The 7,642-nt window shown below is 47.8% G+C and overlaps 1 protein-coding gene across 1 annotated transcript in view; it reads left to right on the top strand.

Moving 5' to 3' along the window:
* Positions 1–1,677: 1,677 nt before the first annotated feature.
* Positions 1,678–7,642, top strand: part of LOC120028021 (pollen-specific leucine-rich repeat extensin-like protein 1) — a 29,288-nt gene continuing 23,323 nt past the window's right edge. The window contains exon 1 of the mRNA XM_038973141.1: positions 1,678–1,898. The gene's annotated coding sequence lies outside the window, so the exon portion shown is untranslated. The remainder of the gene's footprint in view (positions 1,899–7,642) is intronic.

Here is a 7,642-nt window from a genome sequence, read left to right as displayed (position 1 = left end):
TCCTGCAGCAGAGCAGTGAGATCCTGCAGCAGAACAGTGAGATCCTGCAGCAGAACAGTGAGATCCTGCAGCAGAGCAGTGAGATCCTGCAGCAGAGCAGTGAGATCCTGCAGCAGAGCAGTGAGATCCTGCAGCAGAACAGTGAGATCCTGCAGCAGAACAGTGAGATCCTGCAGCAGAGCAGTGAGATCCTGCAGCAGAGCAGTGAGATCCTGCAGCAGAGCAGTGAAATCCTGCAGCAGAGCAGTGAGATCCTGCAGCAGAACAGTGAGATCCTGCAGCAGAACAGTGAGATCCTGCAGCAGAGCAGTCAGATCCTGCAGCAGAGCAGTGAGATCCTGCAGCAGAGCAGTGAGATCCTGCAGCAGAACAGTGAGATCCTGCAGCAGAGCAGTGAGATCCTGCAGCAGAACAGTGAGATCCTGCAGCAGAGCAGTGAAATCCTGCAGCAGAGCAGTGAGATCCTGCAGCAGAACAGTGAGATCCTGCAGCAGAACAGTGAGATCCTGCAGCAGAGCAGTGAGATCCTGCAGCAGAGCAGTGAGATCCTGCAGCAGAACAGTGAGATCCTGCAGCAGAGCAGTGAGATCCTGCAGCAGAGCAGTGAGATCCTGCAGCAGAGCAGTGAAATCCTGCAGCAGAGCAGTGAGATCCTGCAGCAGAGCAGTGAGATCCTGCAGCAGAACAGTGAGATCCTGCAGCAGAACAGTGAGATCCTGCAGCAGAGCAGTGAGATCCTGCAGCAGAGCAGTGAGATCCTGCAGCAGAGCAGTGAGATCCTGCAGCAGAACAGTGAGATCCTGCAGCAGAGCAGTGAGATCCTGCGGCAGAAGAGTGAGATCCTGCGGCAGAGCAGTGAGATCCTGCGGCAGAGCAGTGAGATCCTGCAGCAGAGCAGTGAGATCCTGCAGCAGAACAGTGAGATCCTGCAGCAGAACAGTGAGATCCTGCAGCAGAACAGTGAGATCCTGCAGCAGAGCAGTGAGATCCTGCAGCAGAGCAGTGAGATCCTGCAGCAGAGCAGTGAGATCCTGCAGCAGAACAGTGAGATCCTGCAGCAGAACAGTGAGATCCTGCAGCAGAGCAGTGAAATCCTGCAGCAGAGCAGTGAGATCCTGCAGCAGAGCAGTGCGATCCTGCAGCAGAGCAGTGCGATCCTGCAGCAGAGCAGTGAGATCCTGCGGACTGGATTTAGGTCTTTGTGGGCCAGCCGACAGGCATAGCTCCGTTTGTGAAAGAATGATTTGGATTTGAGATAGAAGCACATGGGGGTCAGGGTGGTATGTTATCCCTGATGGAGAGAGAGAGAGGTGGGGAGAGAGAGAGACAGAGAGAGAGAGAGACAGAGAGAGATGAGAGAGGGAGAGTGAGACAGAGGGAGGGAGAGAGAGAGAGAGATGAGAGAGGGAGAGCGATACAGAGGGAGGGAGAGAGAGAGAGAAAGAAAGAGAGAGAGAGAGGATGAGAGAGGGAGAGCGAGAGAGGGAGGGAGAGAGAGAGAGAAAGAGAGAGAGAGAGATAGAGAGAGAGACAGAGAGAGAGAGAGACAGAGAGAGAGGATGAGAGAGAGAGAGACAGAGAGAGAGAGATGATGAGAGAGAGAGAGAGCGAGACAGAGGGAGGGAGGGAGAGAGAGAGAGAGAGAGAAAGAAAGAGAGAGAGAGAGAGAGAGGATGAGAGAGGGAGAGCGAGACAGAGAGGGAGGGAGAGAGAGGCAGAGAGAGAGAGATGCGGTGTGAGTGTGTTGCTGTTCTAATGCGGTGTGTGTGTGTGTTGCAGGACGGCTCATGCCAGGACGAAGGGAGAGGCAGCAGACCAGGCAGCTCTCTCGGCCAGACAAGATTGTGACATTGCTAGGGCCGTCTCTAGGGAGCTGTCCCCAAACTTCCACCAACCAGGTAACATTCTAGACCACCAGATTCATTATCACGTAACTGCCATGTATCAGTCCATTCACTATGTGTTAGTCAAAGCCAGATCAAAGGTTCTGAGTTTGATGCACAGAAACATAAGAGTTTGATGCACAGAACTATATACATTTACCTGACTTCAGCAACTTGCCAGGTAACCTGTCGGCCCAATAGCAAAACATCTTGAAGCATGTGGGGACAGCAGACTGGGATAGGGAGAGATTGAATATGTCCGTAAACACACCAGCCAGCTGGTCTGCTCATGCTCTGAGGACGTATCTAGGGATACCATCTGGGCCGGCAGCCTTGCGAGGGTTAACAAGTTTAAATGTCTTACTCATGTCGGTCACGGAGAAGCAGTCCTTGGTAGCGGGCCACGTCTGTGGCACTGTATTATCCTCAAAGCGAGCAAAGAAGGTGTTTAGTTTGTCTGGAAGCAAGACGTCGGTGTCCGTGACGTGGCTGGTTTCCTTTTTGTAATCGGTGATTACCTGTAGACCCTGCCACATACGTCTCGTGTTTGAGCCGTTGAATTGCAGCTCTACTTTGTCTCTATACTGACACTTTGCTTGTTTGATTGCCTTGCGGAGGGAATAGCTACACTGTTTGTATTCGGTCATGTTTCCGGTCGCCTTGCCCTGATTTAAAAGCGCTGGTTTGCGCTTTCAGTTTTGCGCGAATGCTGCCATCAACCCATGGTTTCTGGTTAGGAAAGGTTTTAATAGTCACAGTGGGTACAACATCTCCTATACACTTCCTGATAAACTCACTCACTGAATCAAATCAAATCAAATGTATTTAAATAGCCCTTCTTACATCAGCTGATATCTCAAAGTGCTGTACAGAAACCCAGCCTAAAACCCCAAACAGCAAGCAATGCAGGTGTAGAAGCACGGTGGCTAGGAAAAACTCCCTAGAAAGGCCAAAACCTAGGAAGAAACCTAGAGAGGAACCAGGCTATGAGGGGTGGCCAGTCCTCTTCTGGCTGTGCCGGGTGGAGATTATAACAGACCGTGGCCAAGATGTTCAAATGTTCATAAATGACCAGCATGGTCAAATAATAATGGTTAATAAATCAGTTTATAAATCTATATTATTCTCTGAGGCTACCTGGAACATGTCCCGGTTCGCGTGATCAAAACCATCTTGGGCCGTCGTGTTATCGGCTTGAGGGGGGATATACACGGCTGTATACAATAACCAAGGAGAAATCCCTAGGGAGATAATACGGTCGGCATTTGATTGTGAAGAATTCTTAGTCCGTGGAACAGAAGGACTTGTTTTTAGTTATTACACCATGAGTTGTTAATCATGAAACATACACCCCCGCCTTTCTTCTTCCCGGAGAGATGTTTATTCCTGTCGGCGCGACGCGAATCCAGGTGGCTGTATCGACTACAACAGTATATCCCGAGAGAGCCATGTTTCCGTGAAACAGAGTACGTTACAATCCCTGATGTCTCTCTGGAAAGCAACCCTTGCCCTGAATTCGTCGACCTTGTAATCTAGAGGACGTTAGTGAGTAATATAAGCGGTGGGTGGTGTGACCAGAAGACCGCTCTGTCTGCCTCTTCTCCAGCGCCGTTGTTTTGGGTCGACCTCTAGAATCAGTTCAGATGCCCTGGGTGGTTCGGACAAAGGATCCACTTCGGGAAAGCCGTATTCCCGGTCGTAGTGCTGTCGTAAGTTGACGTCTCTCTGATATCCAATAGTTCTTAAGATTTTCTGGCCTAACAATGTAAGAAATAATACATAACGTTTTTTTTTTATAAATACTGCCAAGTTTCCTAAGGACTAGAAGTAAGGCAGCCCTCTCTGTCGGCACCATCTTGCGTATCAAACCTGTCCTTATACAAACAGGCCCCTATATAAAACAGGACCCTATAAAAACCGTCCAGGATAGATAGTACAGTAGACGTACACAGTAAACTCATTGCAGCCCCAGGTACCAGGTAACAGTTACCAGGTAACAGGTACCAGGTAACAGGTACCAGGTCCAGGGTTAAAGTTAGAGCCTGAGGGTGTGGTTGGTTTAAGCAGCGGTTAGGGTTAGGGTTAGGGTTAGGGTTAGGGTTAGTGCACTATATAGGGATTAGGGTGCCATTCACTACAGAGACGTCTGGTTTTCTGGGTCATTTTAGACCAGAGTCTGTGAGGAAGGTTTCTTAGACCACAATGAACCACTGTGTTTCAGCTCTGACAAAAACAGACTGTTAGGACGTGGTAGGAATGGGTACAGTACAGTACAGAATGACTTCTTTCAGACTCAAGAGGGGAATTGGAAGAGCAAGGCTCAGTTGGTAGAGCATGGTTCTTGCAACGGCAGGATAGTGGGTTTGATTCCCGGGACCACCCATACGTAAAAATATTATATTCACGCTTGACTGTAAGTTGCTTTGGATAAAAGTGTCTGCTAACATCATTATAACATATATATTACACACACACCACATACACACACACACACACACACACACACACACACACACACACACACAGGCTGTGCTATACCTTATCCTATATCTCCTCCGTTATTAAATCATAAAAGTGCAAAAGATTGAAAATATTTGAGGCATGTTGCCAGTTTTTTGGTAGTTTTTTTATTGGAGTTTGAAGGTAGGCCTTGAAATACATCCACAGGTACACCTCCAATTGACTCAAATGATGTCAATTAGCCTATCAGAAGCTTCTAAAGCCATGACATCATTTTCTGGAATTGTTTAAAGGCACAGTCAACTTAGTGTATGTAAACTTCTGACCCACTGGAATTGTGAAATAATATGTCTGTAAACAATTGTTGGAAAAATGACTTGTGTCATGCACACAGTAGATGTCCTAACCAACTTGCCAAAACTAGTCCGGGTAGCCATTTGATTGCCTGTTCAGGAGTCTTATGACTTGGGGGTAAAAGCTGTTAAGGAGCCTTTTGGTCCTAGACTTGGCGCTCCGGTACCGCTTGCCATGCGGTGGCAGAGAGATTTAATTTGATTTAAAAATACTCTGATATTGTAGATTATTTAGTTTTAGGAAAATATTTATCAATAATTAAAAACAGGTTTGGAGAGCCTGAAAGAAAATGGTGGTTTGATTCACTGGGCTCCCGAGTGGTCTAAGGCACTGCATCTCAGTGCTAGAGGCGTCACTACAGACCCTGGTTCGATTCCAGGCTGTATCACAACCGGCCTTGATTGGGAGTCCCATAGGGCGGCGCACAATTCGCCCAGCGTCATCCGGGTTAGGGTTTGGCCCGGGGTAGGCCGTCATTGTAAATAAGAATTTGTTCTTAACTGACTTGCCTAGTTAAATAAAGGTTAAATAAAGTATTGATTACATTAGAAAAAACAATTCACTATAAGCTTGGGTTACTATACAGATCTAAGAATTGATTTACTGTATCTATTAGAAAGACCTTAGTAACACAACTGCCGCTTCCTGTCCGAGACTAAGGTGACATCATCCATCAAAACACAACCAAGTCCTTACTTTGCGTTATTACATGTCATTTATGTCCAAACAGAAGACAACCGCCTTGGTACCACGTTCTTTTTGAATGTATCCACTTAAATGTCCCTTTATATACAGTGTATTTAAGCAATAAGGCACGAGGGGGTGTGGTTTATGGCCAATATACCACGGCTAAGGGCTGTTCTTACATACGACGCAAGGCGGTATATTGGCCATATACCACGAACCCCCCCCCAAGGTGCCTTATTGCTATTATAAAGTTATCAACGTCATCGTATTTTCTGACTGACTCTTGTGGCTGACATACTCTGGCATGTGTGATTAAAATCAAATCAAGGCCACTCACACATAAAGAGCTTATTTAACTAATCTGACCTTCCATATCTCTCGCTCTCGCTCTCTCCATCACGTGTCACTGCATGTGAGCGACCCCCCCCCCCCCCCCTCCAGCTCACTCTCCTCCCTCTCCTGGCCCCCTTGCTCAGAACAACAGAAGAGAAAGACAATGATGAGTAGTTAGATGTACGCAATAATGCGATTCATTGTGGATAGTCAGATTAATATAGTAGTTTGTTTTAAAACGATTTCCCTAATAATCCTGTTTCCATGGAGACGTCGTAAATCAGGATTAAAAATGCAGGAAATCGACCAATCATTATCGACGTTCTACCACAGCAAACATGTTCATTTTGGGAAGTATATTTTACTCAGATATATGAAGTTTGCATGTGAAAACTACTTCGAAGACACATACAGTACGTTGTGTTGTTCTGAACACACGTCACTGGCACTAAAGAGGGAGGCTCCTCGGCTGGTACTAGCATGCACAGATCTAATACACCACTAAAGAGGGAGGCTCCTCGGCTGGTACTAGCATGCACAGATCTAATACACCACTAAAGAGGGAGGCTCCTCGGCTGGTACTAGCATGCACAGATCTAATACACCACTAAAGAGGGAGGCTCCTCGGCTGGTACTAGCATGCACAGATCTAATACACCACTAAAGAGGGAGGCTCCTCGGCTGGTACTAGCATGCACAGATCTAATACACCACTAAAGAGGGAGGCTCCTCGGCTGGTACTAGCATGCACAGATCTAATACACCACTAAAGAGGGAGGCTCCTCGGCTGGTACTAGCATGCACAGATCTAATACACCACTAAAGAGGGAGGCTCCTCGGCTGGTACTAGCATGCACAGATCTAATACACCACTAAAGAGGGAGGCTCCTCGGCTGGTACTAGCATGCACAGATCTAATACACCACTAAAGAGGGAGGCTCCTCGGCTGGTACTAGCATGCACAGATCTAATACACCACTAAAGAGGGAGGCTCCTCGGCTGGTACTAGCATGCACAGATCTAATACACCACTAAAGAGGGAGGCTCCTCGGCTGGTACTAGCATGCACAGATCTAATACACCACTAAAGAGGGAGGCTCCTCGGCTGGTACTAGCATGCACAGATCTAATACACCACTAAAGAGGGAGGCTCCTCGGCTGGTACTAGCATGCACAGATCTAATACACCACTAAAGAGGGAGGCTCCTCGGCTGGTACTAGCATGCACAGATCTAATACACCACTAAAGAGGGAGGCTCCTCGGCTGGTACTAGCATGCACAGATCTAATACACCACTAAAGAGGGAGGCTCCTCGGCTGGTACTAGCATGCACAGATCTAATACACCACTAAAGAGGGAGGCTCCTCGGCTGGTACTAGCATGCACAGATCTAATACACCACTAAAGAGGGAGGCTCCTCGGCTGGTACTAGCATGCACAGATCTAATACACCACTAAAGAGGGAGGCTCCTCGGCTGGTACTAGCATGCACAGATCTAATACACCACTAAAGAGGGAGGCTCCTCGGCTGGTACTAGCATGCACAGATCTAATACACCACTAAAGAGGGAGGCTCCTCGGCTGGTACTAGCATGCACAGATCTAATACACCACTAAAGAGGGAGGCTCCTCGGCTGGTACTAGCATGCACAGATCTAATACACCACTAAAGAGGGAGGCTCCTCGGCTGGTACTAGCATGCACAGATCTAATACACCACTAAAGAGGGAGGCTCCTCGGCTGGTACTAGCATGCACAGATCTAATACACCACTAAAGAGGGAGGCTCCTCGGCTGGTACTAGCATGCACAGATCTAATACACCACTAAAGAGGGAGGCTCCTCGGCTGGTACTAGCATGCACAGATCTAATACACCACTAAAGAGGGAGGCTCCTCGGCTGGTACTAGCATGCACAGATCTAA

This window comes from Salvelinus namaycush, chromosome 33, assembly GCF_016432855.1.
Source record: "Salvelinus namaycush isolate Seneca chromosome 33, SaNama_1.0, whole genome shotgun sequence".
In the NCBI taxonomy this organism is placed as follows: Eukaryota; Metazoa; Chordata; class Actinopteri; order Salmoniformes; family Salmonidae; genus Salvelinus; species Salvelinus namaycush.
Note: the sequence above shows the minus strand (reverse complement) of the source record. Positions and strands in the feature narration are given on the sequence as shown.